Genomic DNA, 13,445 nt, shown 5'->3' with positions numbered 1-13,445 from the left:
TTCCCATCAAGCTTAGGACAGACAACAATCTGATAGAGACTAGGTGAGTTATATTCAAATGTCACATGATTGGTTAAAAGTATATATAGAAAAGTCCATCGGAGCACCAGAATCCTGTGATCCTATGATAGCCAACAAGCTAGGTTTTGTCTTTTTGTTTTTCTTTAGCTAACTTTTTCCCCATTCTAACAGATGATTCATGGAAAATATCAGATAAGTCATTCTTTGAAATTTTGCACCTTGAATCACATATATAACACCCTATTATTCATGTACAAATAGAAACATCGACTAATCACCTCTTCATATTTGTACTGTAAATGAAGGCAAAGACGTCTTCTTGATATTGACAGCCTTTGAAAATACCCCCTAGGTTTGGAATAGAAGTAGGGCCCTTGGAAAGATCAGAAGGCAATGTCCTACCGTGAGAAAATTGATACCATGAAACAGCAATTCTCTTTGAAGCTCAGAGAAAAGGTCCACTGAGAAAAGTTAAATACACAAAAGTCAAGATTTGCCAACTATGGAGAAAAAATATCAGCATCTAAAACCATTTCAAGCAGAAGTATAATTTCTAGCAGTGGCAAATTGTCGAAGGTAGGCTGAAGAGAACTAAGACCATGCTTTCCGCCCCAAATCTCTTGTCTTAAACAATTCCCGTAGCAACTGGTTAGTAGGATTGGAGGACCCTACAGGCCAAAGGATGTAGGTCTAAGCATCTGTGGGGTTCACTGAACATGTTATCTTTGGAAACTACCCAATGGCATGGCATGGACACAATTTGTTGGACTTAGTTTCATGGAGATACTAAAACACTAACAACGACTAAAAGTAAACTTCACAAACATGTTTTTATAAAGGAGCCCATTAGTCTGAGATTTCATTTACAAAATCATCTGGACAAACAGTCCTGGTACAATACCCTCTCTTCCCACCTCCCCCTAATACCCAAATCTTTTGATATTTAATTCATTTAACATCAAATTAATCATTTTAAAGTGAAAATCTCAGAGGCATTTAGTATATTGTGTTGAACAACTACAATCTCTATTTAGCTTCCAAGCATTATCATCACCCCAAAAGGAAACCCCATAGCCATTAAGCAGTCACTCCCCATCTCCTTCCCTCAGCCCCTGGCAAATACCAATCTGCTTTCTGTCTCGATTGATTTCTTCTGGATATTTCAAATAAATGGAATAATACAATATGTGACCTTTCTTGTCTGGCTTCTTTCACTTAACCAAATTTTGTATTTTATACCGGGCTTTACTTTGTGGCTCAAAGTGCCTTGTTTTGGATATCAATATCTTCGTGTAGATCTCTACAAAGTGTATTTACTCCCCTCATATCTCATATGATTTGAACCTCACAACAATCTCATAAAGGTGGCAGGAATGACCTTATTAGGACCATTTTACAGGGGAGAGTATTGAGACAAGGAGAGCCAGTCCAGCATCCCACAATAAACTTACCTGATGTATTCCAGTCTTCTTGTTCCATTGACTTTTCTAAGGCACTGCATGGATTCCTGTCAGAGCTATTACAAACACAGAGCACTTACTAGCATGGATATTTTTTAAATTCTCAAAACATATTTTAAATGAATAGAATAAATGAAAAATCACTTTTGGACACATTATTACTATTTGCACTCAGTAGAGAGCTGCTTTGGACACCTAACAGTTACACAGGACTGGAAGTAATCTGCACACAAGACCATATTCTGTCCCAAGTCGAAATCTCCATTTGGAGTCATTTGGAAGCCAGCTCAACCACTAAGTCCTTGGGCCTTGGTGTATAGTGTCTAAGTCTTGGCTCTGTTGTCTGAACAGTAAGAAGGTGAGACAGAAATGACCCCTAAGGCCTCTTCCAGATCAGAATTGTTTAATGCTCAGCCAAGCCAGAGCCCAAACTCAACACTGAACTCCTCAGCTCCATCTACACAAGGTTAGTACAACTATTTGAAAGATGAACCCATCAAAAGTTTTACTCCTAACTAATGTCAACGGCCATTTCTTCTTGTTGACATTTTTTCAAGAAGTTGTGGAATGTTCTTTATCAAACTAACTATCCCACTGAGATTTTATTGACTAAATGATTTCTAAATAAATAGGCAATACGTAAAGAGGTCTTAGTAATTTGGTGATGGCCAGGTTTGTGCCTTTCTCGTATAGTACACTATTCAGACATTTCTCTATATTTAAGTCACTCACTGCATGGTAGGGCTACCCATATGCATCACTTTTGAATTCTGTACAAATTAGAACCGCCAAACATTATTTTTAGCATGTTCATAGACACATATTTTTTTTCAACCTGGTGCTCAAACCCAACATTTATTTGCATCAACCAAAAGTTAAGATCTGAATCTTGCTATGCCCTCTCCATAGATTTTCCTTAGTCAGTTTTTAGTTTTTTAGCTGTGGTTTCAGCAATTCACCCAAGATTGGGGAGTAGTCAAATTTAGCAGGGCTAGACTGCCATCTAGAGACCAGAATTTGATTTCCAACATCCTGGTCCTCAGTGAGCTTGCTCTTTAACAAAAAGTAGCAATCGGCCAAATAAAGAAGCTTGAGTTTGCTTTGGCAAGGTGGGAGACATTCAGTGAATCTAGAGAGAAGAGATTCCAGAGCGAGGAAGCCTGAGGTGGTCCAGTTCTGAAAGCCCTCCAGTTACTGAAGGTTAGGTGACCACGGGAGATAGGAATGACAATGAGTAGGCAGAATTCTGCCCCCTGGTGCAAGAGTGAGTCTTCTTTAGCTCGCTGTTACAAACAGTCCCATTTGCTCCACTCCAGGCCAATTAGGATTTTTCCAACTTGTAACATAAGCCAGAAAGGAAGGGGTCCTCTACCAGGCAGTGAAAGGGCAAAAGTCTTCCATTTATGTGAGAATCCAATCTCCACAGTCCTCATAAAACTTAAACCTGGCTTCCATTTTTTTGCTTGAACATGAAGTTTCTGTATCCTAGGCACATTTGATACCATCTTTGCTTACTATGCCTGCAGTTTAGAAGAAGCAGTAGTCTCTAAGTTTTTAGAATTTAGATCTGAGGATCATATTGTTTCTAGTGTTTCCATGGGAAGTGCATAGTTTGGAAATCCCGCCCTCATTCTTTTCCCCCAAAGCTGTCCTACGGGGCTGTGTGCTGCGGCCATCTGTTCCATCAGACAGTCCTTTGATGGATGTGAAGAGGCTGGCTGGAGGGGCACCGAGCTGGGACTGAAGTGGCTGGGAATTAATTACCTGCATATCCATGTGGTAACTGTGCCCAGAAGTTCAGCTACGGGAATGTTTTATAAATCAAAAATAACAACTATTATCGTTAACCTCAAAATCATAGGCCGCAAGAGTTCCTACTTTGCTGGTGCTAATTAAATGGTCGAGTCTGTCCAATAGAATGTCATCCAGGAGTCTTTCAGTTGAGAGAGACCAGAAAAAAAAAATGTACTATCTTGAAAAATTTGTATAAATATAGGATGAAGTACACCATACCTATCCAGAGTTCTAGTGATGTCATGTTTGGCTAGACCTCACATGTTTTAGGAATTTTTAAAGTCCCAAGTTACTTTTGTTGGAGGTATTTAATAGGGTCTGGAAACAGACACTTTGATATAGTATGGTATAAAAAAATTTTGAGTTTTTTCATCCAAGCAACTGAGCTTTGGATCTCTGCTCTTTTACTCATCAGAGACCTGGGCAGGTTTCAATTTGCTCATCTATAAAAACTGGGGGAAATGACATGAAAAGTTATTTTGTGAGGATTAAACAGAATAATGTATTCGAAAGCACCCTGCACATAGTAGTTTCTTAATAAATGCTTGTATGATTTCTTTAAAGTCTCGCATCTGCTTTCTTCACTCTAGTGGTGTTCTGCAGCTGGAATCAGGACGTTGATAATAATATTGGTCTGAGAATTTTGCTTCATCCCTAGAACGATAAATCTCTAAATCAATGCTACTTGTTTGAATGTGCATGTGAAATCATCTGGGGATTTTGTTAAAATTCAGTAGGTCTGATTCAGTAGGTCTGGAGTGAGGCCTGAGAGTCTGCATTTCTAACAAGCTCCCTGGGGATCCTGCTGGTGATGGTATTTAGAGTAGCAAGACTCTAAACCAGGAGCTGACACACTATTTACTGTCCATGGGTGAACCTCATGTGTTTGTGAATACAGTTTTATTGGAACACAGCCACACACATTCATTTACATAATGTCTAAGGCTGTTTTCCTGCTACAATGGCTGAATTTACTATCTGGCCCCTGCAGGTCACTGACCCCTGCTCTAAAGCACTCTCTTTCTTGTTCCATTCATCTAAGCTATGTTAATCACTGGCTGAAGCTTATGGGGCACTGGGAGAGGTATGAGAGGGCAGGAAGGATGGAGGGTGACTACCTGTATTACCTTTCTATTGCTGCCATTACAAATTGTCCCAAAACACATACTTATTGTCTTACAGCTCTGTAGGTTAGAAGTCTGACAAGGGGCCTCACTGGGCTAAAATCAAGACATCAGCAGAGCTGCATTCCTTCTGGAGGTTCTGGGGGAGAATCCATTTCGCTGCCTTTTCCAGCTCCTGGAGGCCACCAGCATTCCTTGGCTCAAGGCCCTTTCCTCCACCTTAAAGCCAGCAATATTGTGTCTCTCTGATTCCTCTGCTGTCATCACATCTCTCTCTGACCACAGTGGGAGAAGTACTCTCTTTTAAGGACACATGTGATCCCTCACATTAGGCCTACCCAGACTCAGATAATCCAGCTAAATCTCCCCATCTCTAAGTCCCTAACTTAATCACATTTCCATGCAAGGTAACATTCAAAGGTTCCAAGGATTAGGGTATGGACATCTTTGGAGACTCTGCCTACCATACTACGTCAAAGCATATTCTTCAAAATGACACTTTTCCAATCACTTCCTTACAGTAGTAATGTTATCATGGTTGTCTTTGCATCATGATGAAAACATGTTTGATGAAGCCATAAGACAGAACGATCATGAAGCATATAGAGACGGTAGACAAAGGATTTCTCTTTTATGTGCTTCTTTTCCCACCAAAGAAGGGTACAGGCTCACTACCCAAGGATACATCTGTGCAGGTACATCTCTACAGGTAGTACACTGCACAACTCCAGAGGATACCCTGAAGTTGTTCAGTGCACAAAACTCACAAGTATACACAGCACCCCAGAATTTGTCTATACCTCTAGCTATTGGTCATGATTAAACTGAATTCTTTGGAAATATTTGCTTTAGCTCACAATGTACATGAAATAGTTTGCCCACATTAATGTTTTGTGATAAAATTAATCGCTGATGAATTCAAATCAATCTAAAAAAAGTGTAGGAAAACATATTTTAATAGCTATGGAGTGATTAGACACTTGAGCAGCAAGAAGCTTAAAAATAAACTCCAGTCACTCAACCTTGTGCCCATACGTAGTGTCATTTCCACAAGAACCCAAGACTGCAAGAGGGAGGGGACATGTTAGCTCATGGCACTGGGGCAAGAAGGCAAGGAATGCAATAAACAGAAGGGAAGGGAGCTCTCCCAGGAATATTTTTCCATTGCACCTGAAGCCCAATGAGGAGGGTTTCAAATATGAATCACTGACAACTGCCTGCTGGACTGTTATGCTTAATCCTTCACATTTTGAGTATGTCGTGGTACTCCATAAAAAAGCTTATTGCATAAGCCATTCTCACATTCCTAAGCTTATTCTCTTCAACAATGCCAGAAATATAATAACAGGTAAGTGACCAAGAAAATATATGTGACCCAACCATTGTAAAAGATTTCATTTTGCTAAAGGTCAAGACAAATTATCATGAAATCCTTCGAGATACTGTTACATGGTTCCTGGGGACAAAAGGTTTCCTTTCAGAAGAGCTTCTTAGAAGCAGAGGGTGCTGTGTTTCAATCCTCAGTTAACTTTTAGTTAATGACTCTTGCCTTTTCTCCTACCAGCTCTGCTTATTAAAAGGAGAATGCAGTCTGGAGTGTGTGCTGTCAGAATGAACAGCAGGGTCAGTCACTAATCCCAAATTGTATGCCCCCAGGATGCCTGCTACAGAATGAGGAAATGCTTACGTTTGATTAACCTTCCAGGTAGAGAAAAGGAGACAGCCAGGGGTCTGCAGCTACATGACATGGTATAATAGTAGTTTTAAAATATGGCATTCCTAGGGGGATGTAAGGAGACTCACAGCACAGGGTGCTGACTTAGTGTAACAAATGAAGACTGTGTCTGTAGAATAGCAAGTGAGCCTCTGGGGGAACAACATCACCAAACTGGGCATTCATTTCCTTCAAAATATTTGTTACAAGACGATAATCCCTGATGTCTACACGGTGCTTTATGGGGTGCATGATGCTTCCAGGGCACCACCCCATTTGATCTTCACCACTATCCTTTGTGTCAGAGGGTTAGAATTGAAGAGCACTTTCCGAGTTAAAAAAAATCCCCATTAGCTGTCAATGCACTTTCTTCTTGCCCTGGCCTTTTCTTTAACACTTTCTTTAGGTACAAACAATGAAGAGTGAAGAAACACCTTTGGGTGGGAAAGGGGGATGTTGGGTCAGTTAGGGGGTAGATAAAACCATGCAGTTTGGAAAGGCAGCTCCTGAAAACATGATCAAAAAAAGCACAAGATCACTTCTATTTCTGTGGCTCCAGGTACAATAAGAAAAAAAAAAAATCTATCAGCGTTATGAAAATGCTTTAATCCTATTGTTAAATGTAACATTATTTAGCTGTTAAGTCAAAAGCTGAAATTTGACATTTTGGTGAATATGAGGCCCAAGCCAGTGGTTCCCCTTGACACTCAGCGGTCCAGGCTCCATTCAGCGTGCTGCTAAGAGAGGACAAGGGATTAATCAGAGGCAACGCTTTCATCTCCCAAGAAAAGTTTGCTTTTGTATTTATTGCGCCTTAGCGATTGGCTCAATTTCCATACACTGAACAAAATCCTACTTACCCTTCAAGGCCAAGCTTGTACACCATATTCCCTATGAGTTCTTCCCAGACAGTACTACCTCTACCATCTGTTCTCTAGTGCGTCAGTTACAGGGTTATCATGCTGTACGTCATCGAAAGCATGTTTTACATGCTCTCTTTCCTACTAGGCAATGAGTTCCAAGTGGGCAGGGATAGTAAAATACCTAGCACCTCGTAGATACTCATATTATGTTTGCAGATTAAATGAATGAATAAAATAAAGAAACCAAGAGTCACTATAAAATAATCAAACCCAGTGATGCCAGGTTTAACCAACGACATGCTGGGAAATTTATGAAATATACATTTATTCTGAGCACTTTCCAGATACAATCGTTCCTGACTCTTTAGCCCCAAAGTGGTCATCATTAGTTTGATTTGACCAGTTTGCCAGACCTGATGATGGTGATTAGGTAATGCACATTTTTATAATTGTTTACTCCATCCAGCTGTGCCTGATTTATAAAACAAACCTTCTTCACTCTGAGCAAAACCTGTTCAGAGCAGTAGCAGCTTAAAAGCCTCATATTCCACAGGTTAATACCAAAAAGGTGTATATTCCAGTAATTCCTTTTCCACTTTAGAGTCAGAGGCACCTTGGGTCTTTCACAACTGGGCTCATGAAGCCAATGAGGCTCTGAATTCTCACTGCCTTACCAGCGGCATCTTAACCCCATGAAAACAGATGAACATCTACTCTTTTCTACCTTGTTCACTCAGCTGGGGCATGCGCTGCTTAAAGCCACCTTTAGTCAGAGAAAGAACTAAGAATGTACCCTGTTGGTGCTGAATTTGATTTTCCAGACCTAATGAAAAAAATGTCTGCGATTACAAACCAAACCTTGCAAAAATGCAGCAATAATCAGTCTTCTTTTAGGAGTTGCAAATTCCTTTTTGCGAGAGCCTTAGTTTAATAAAATATGCCCAAGTAGACTTCGTTCTAGACAGAAAGCAACTGTGATAAGAAATAGTAGTGGGCACTTTTGCTTGAGTTGAGGTGGTAATTTCAAATGGAAATACGGCATTGAACTCTTTGGAAAGAACTTGCTGGAACTTTAACTTTTCAGTCATCAAAGGGCATTTCTGGACATTTGTCTTTATGTCTAATTTTCTGCTCAGCTATTTGTTACCCTGATAACAGTGTGTTTTATGGCGGCTCTCCATTAGCCAATGCTATAGTTTTATGAGCCATGCCGAGAAAGTGAAGGAGGAGCTCAGCCTCCTTGGGAGTGTCATTTTGCTGTTGTTGGTTTTCAAAGGAATTCAAACAATCACCTTTGTTCAGTCGAAGTGGGAAGGGGAGTGTTTTATTACTGGCCAACCCCAAAATGTAGCAGTTGGCTGGACTCAAGCCATGTCTGAAGTTTGAAAGAGATGATAAAAAAGCAGCGTTAGCTATCCAAATAACTGTGAAATCTTCATGACTTATTTCTCAAAAGAAAGAAAAGGAGAAAAAAATAAGCACATGGCAGAGTATCGTTCCTTTCCTTTAAAAAAAAAAAAGCCTTGAAATATGTTTTAAAATATTTTATGAGGTCACACTAAAAAAAAGAGTAATTGGAAGAAAAATTCTGCTTGTCTAAGCGAAGAGCACATTTGTAGCGGTAGGGTAAATGTTTTATCGATTGAGAAGCTGGGAAACTCAAGTCATTACTCACCATGGGCTAAAGAATAATTGCTAATGCTCTGGCGGAAAGATTAAAAACAGTTTCTGGAAGTATTTCTTACAATGATCAATGGTGTATCATCCCAGGCCATTGGATCTTCAATAACATTTTTCCCTTTTGGGATACAATCAATTTTTATAATATGATTCATTTGCCAGTGGGCATGCTTTCTTCATACGATGAAAAGGCACTTATGCATCTTATATTGTTGAAAAGTAATCTTATACAGCCAAAGATCAGGCTGCGGTGGAGAAGACTCACTTGAATCCATCTCTATTTTAAATGGGTTTGGGAAATCATCTGGGGTGGGGAAGTGGGGGGTTGGGGAGACAGTTGCTAGCTTCTTTGTTATTGCTTTGTTAACCCTTTAAGAATGCAGTTAGCACACTCGGACAGCAGTCATAATCATCATAACGCAAGGGGAGGGAGGGAGGAGGGTGCAAGTTTATATCTGAGCATATGCCACAGTGAGCTTGACTCATTTGCGACACTGATTACCGTGGCTGCGCTCTCAGGTCAAGGGTTGCCTTACAGCTGTCTACCGGCTGCACACATCTGACAGGGTCTTCAGCATCCTGTGGCAGAGCTCCATCAATTCATCTCTGCTTTAATAAGTAACAGCTTCCATCGTGAGAGGATGGGCTCATTCCAGAATTTCTCCCGGGAGAGAAGGCACTGAAAGCTTGGACACGGTGACCTCTCAGGCTCCGCTTTGCCACTGGACCTGTGATAAGGGAAATGCATGACCCCATCACCAGGATCTGCCAAATGAAGAGGGAAAAAAGAGAGGGAGAGAATAATAGAGCCAAGCTCAGAAACTGGCCAAATGTTCCATTGAAGGGCGACATGTACCCCAACCTGGAATTTTGTTTGAATTCTGGGAACAATGGCTTTTATGAAATTACATAAAGGTTAATCTTCTTTCTGCCTATGACACAGTCTCCTTGCTCAACACCCTGGCTGTGCACCCAAGAAACAGAACGTCCTGAATTAAAACAAACATTTAATTTAATTTAATAAAAGAAAAACTCAAAAGAAAATAAAAACACAATTTTGAAAATAGGGTTTAGATTGCCTATACTTTAAATATCTCCTTGTTTGGTGCTGAGATTTTATACCCAGCCTGCTTCTGACCAAAAAAAAAAAAAAATTTTTCACTTGAATTGTTAGCACTATATAGACAGTATTTTTCATTTTTATACAATTCTAGTGTATTTATTTGGTGAACCAAGTTATTAGGTCTCCTACCTCTGTTTTTTCTTATTTTTGGAGGAAAAAAATTTTAATCTTAAGAAAAACAAAAATTAGGAGAAAAATATCTAAAATGAGTTACATATTTTACTAAGAAAAGAAGCCCTCGTATTCCTTAATAACGTCACTTTAAGATTAGTCTTCCTGAAAGGAGCATTTAAATCACCCTTCTCGTCATCATAAAAATTGAATTGAGCACTTTCTCCTGGCCAGGCACTAAGTAAAAGCTAAATATATGTATTTCTAACAACTACTCCATGAGGTAGGCTAGTCTTATTATCTACATTTCTTACAAAAGAGGAAATTGAGACCTTAAGAGGTTAAGTAACACTAACCACAGCTATAAAGCGAGGTCATGGTTAGAGGGGCGAAGAATAGAACCAGGTCTGTCTACTTTGAAGACGAGCTCTTAGCTATCTTACTGTTTCATGATAAATCTTATTAGCTCCCAATTTGTTAAGAGTATGGGTGTAATCATGTGAGTTAATTTACACATCTAAATCTAGAACTCAAGACCTTCTGTAATCTATTCCCACTGAGTCACCCTTCCAGTGTTATCTTTGGTAGCTGATGGGCTGTGAATCTTACATTCCTATCAAAATGCTCTTTTTGCTACTTGGTCTACTAATGCCCATTATCTTTCCAACTTACTTCTGCTACTGCAAATATCACATCCTAAATTGACCTTGCCAGAAGTTCTTTGTCACCATTCCTAACTTCTACTTCACTTGTTTTCTACTACCCTTGGAATACTTTAATGTTTCTTTACATTATAATCATTTAAATTTGTCATATATTTTATCATATATTTGAATCCTTCTTGGTGCCTAGCACCATGCTAGGTTCACAGTAAGTTCTGACTTAAAGTTTGCTGAATGAGTGAATAAAAAGTATACATAACAATATAAGTTCAAGGAATAATTGATTCCTGATGGGAAAAGTCCATTTTAAACTATTTCTAGATGTGTAGTGGATGGGACCACACATTTAGAAATGGCAGGCAAAGTCCAGTTTAAACCATATCTAGATGTGCAAATCATTTCTGTAACAAAATTTTAGATATTTTTAAAAGATTTTATTTATTTGAGAGGGAGAGCACCAGCAGGAGGAGGGGCAGAGGGAGAGGGAGAAGCAGACTCCCCACTGAGCAGGGAGCCTGTCATGGGGCTCGATCCCAGGACCCTGAGATCATGACCTGAGCTGAAGGCAGACACTTAACCGACTGAGCCACCCAGGCATCCCAAATTTTAGATTTTTAACCTAGCTGAGTTTTAATCTGACTTTGGTCTTTGGGTAGTATGTTAGTTTGCTAAGGCTGCCATAACAAAAATGCAGTCCAGGTAGATTAAGAAAGAGAAATTTATTTTCTCATGCTTTTGGAGGCTCAAAGTCCAAGATGTCCTAAGGCCTTCTTCTGAGGCCTCTCTGCTTGGCTAGCAGATGGCTGTTTTCTTGTTGTATCCTCACAGGATTTTTTTTCTTTATACATGAACATTCTTGGTGTCTTCTTGTGTAACCAAATTTCCTCTTCTTATAAGATCACCAGTCAGATTGGATCGGGGTCCTTAATAACAGCCTCATTTTAAGTTAATCACCTCTTCAGAGGCCCTATCTCCAAACACAGTCACATTCTGAGACATAGGGTTGGGAGGGTGGTGATTAGGGCTTCAACATATGAATTTGGGGGAGAAATGATTCAGCCCATAGCTTATAGCTTTTGGGAAAAGACAGAAGGCACTACATCAGGATAAAAGTATTAATAAGTCAAAAACGGTTACTTCTCAAATTGGCTGACATCCTAAACACACAAATGCTTTAGAATTCCTGGTCCTATAATGCAGCCTTTTCTTGAAAGAGTGGGCCATTTTGTTTGATGGTGAATCTGTCAGCAAATTTAAAATGCCTGAATTATACAATTTATAGTGAACAAAGTGAAAACCCAAGGCGATTTCAATTATAGGGCAATTCATCAACTATAAGGAAGAGTCTCAGAACACAGATTGAATTATGGTGAGCAGGGTAGTGTATGCAAAATTCTTCCTCCAATATAAACTTAGGAGGGTCTCTGCAGAATGGTATAACAAAGCATGGCTATTTCCATAATTGCATTTGCTCTTGCTCTTGGGTCAGCACACTTCTGATGCTCCAACGAAGTAGAAAAGAGCTCATAGATTTTCAAGGCTGCAACTCAAGCCAGAGGTATGCTGTTAACAGTTCAAGACAGGAGAAAATTGTAATATATGGCCTCCAAATTTATACTCTTCCTGACCCAGGTAATGAAACATGAACCACACAGCCAGCTTTTGATAAAGTAGTGCTCACTTGGGCGGTGAGGGACTGCAGGTAGATATTTATTTCTTTGGCTGCCATCCTAACTTGTCCTTGACTGGGAAGGCGCTCACATTAACCCTTTTCTCAGAGGATTCTGAGGAAGTTGGCTCCTGGTGATGAAATCTTACTGCACTTACCACCCATCCTTCAGGTTTCCATTTGCTTGTAATTATCTCAGTCCTGTGTTCCTGTGTGCTACTGCTGCTGTTACAATGATACCATCTTGTTGAGTGATTACAAATAGCCCAATGAAGAGAGGGAGACAATTTCTGCAATATATTCAGTCAGCCTCCAGTAAGCAAAAAGTAGGCTGTCAGAATTTCCCATCTTATAGATGTGCCTGACCTTCTGGGTGAACCTAGATTGAGCCACCATTCCTCTTTGCACATTACATGATCACAGAAAATTCACTGACCCAGTTTTTGAGAATTAAGAGAATGATGACTGCAAAGCAATATAAAATAGAAAGTTTTAGAAACACTAAATAACCATGACCATCATTAATGGAGCATGGCAATAAAATATTACTTACTGGATCAGAAGAAAGAAGTCATGGTGGGTGGAGGAAGTAAGGAGAGGAGAAAAAGGAGGGGAAAGAGCAAAGGAGAGTCCGAGGGTGGATATTGGCAATGCCATTACAGATCTTCAGGGGGACCAGCATAAAAATATTCCTGTAGTGTGAGCTTGAAAGTGAAACATAAACTTAGCTCCAAGGAAGAACAAGGGTGTGTGTGTGTGTGTGTGTGGGTGGGTGGGTGGGTGGGTGTTGTAAAAGTGGGCTGGAGGAGGGTGTGACTTTGGGATCGATATCTGAAGGAGTGCAACTTAAAGAAGGGGCTCCATGCTGGGTGCCTTCAGGGGAGTAATGAAAGAGGCCTGACACTCACCTCTTCATGGGAGGGGGCACTGGTACAGAAACAAAAAGAATGAAAACCAGTGACGGTCCAAAGAATGATGGAGTAGTTTAATCTTCTAGGAGAAAAAAGTGTTGTGACTTTGGAAAGCCCAGTGGCTTAGCCTCTAGGGAGGCTGCTTGCCCAGGAGCTGGAGGGTGCATCTTTAAGAAAACTGCATGTGGGAGCCCACAGTTCTAACTGGGCTGGCACAGAGCCAACAGAGCCAGGACTGAAGCTGGGCATCACCTCAGCACCTAGGCAGCTAGAAAAACAGAAGACCGTGGAAGGTGGGGGCCGATTCCAGGCT

The sequence above is a fragment of the Ursus maritimus genome, unplaced genomic scaffold (assembly GCF_017311325.1).
Source record: "Ursus maritimus isolate PB19 unplaced genomic scaffold, ASM1731132v1 scaffold_34, whole genome shotgun sequence".
NCBI classification, from domain to species: Eukaryota; Metazoa; Chordata; class Mammalia; order Carnivora; family Ursidae; genus Ursus; species Ursus maritimus.
This window is presented reverse-complemented; position numbering follows the sequence as displayed.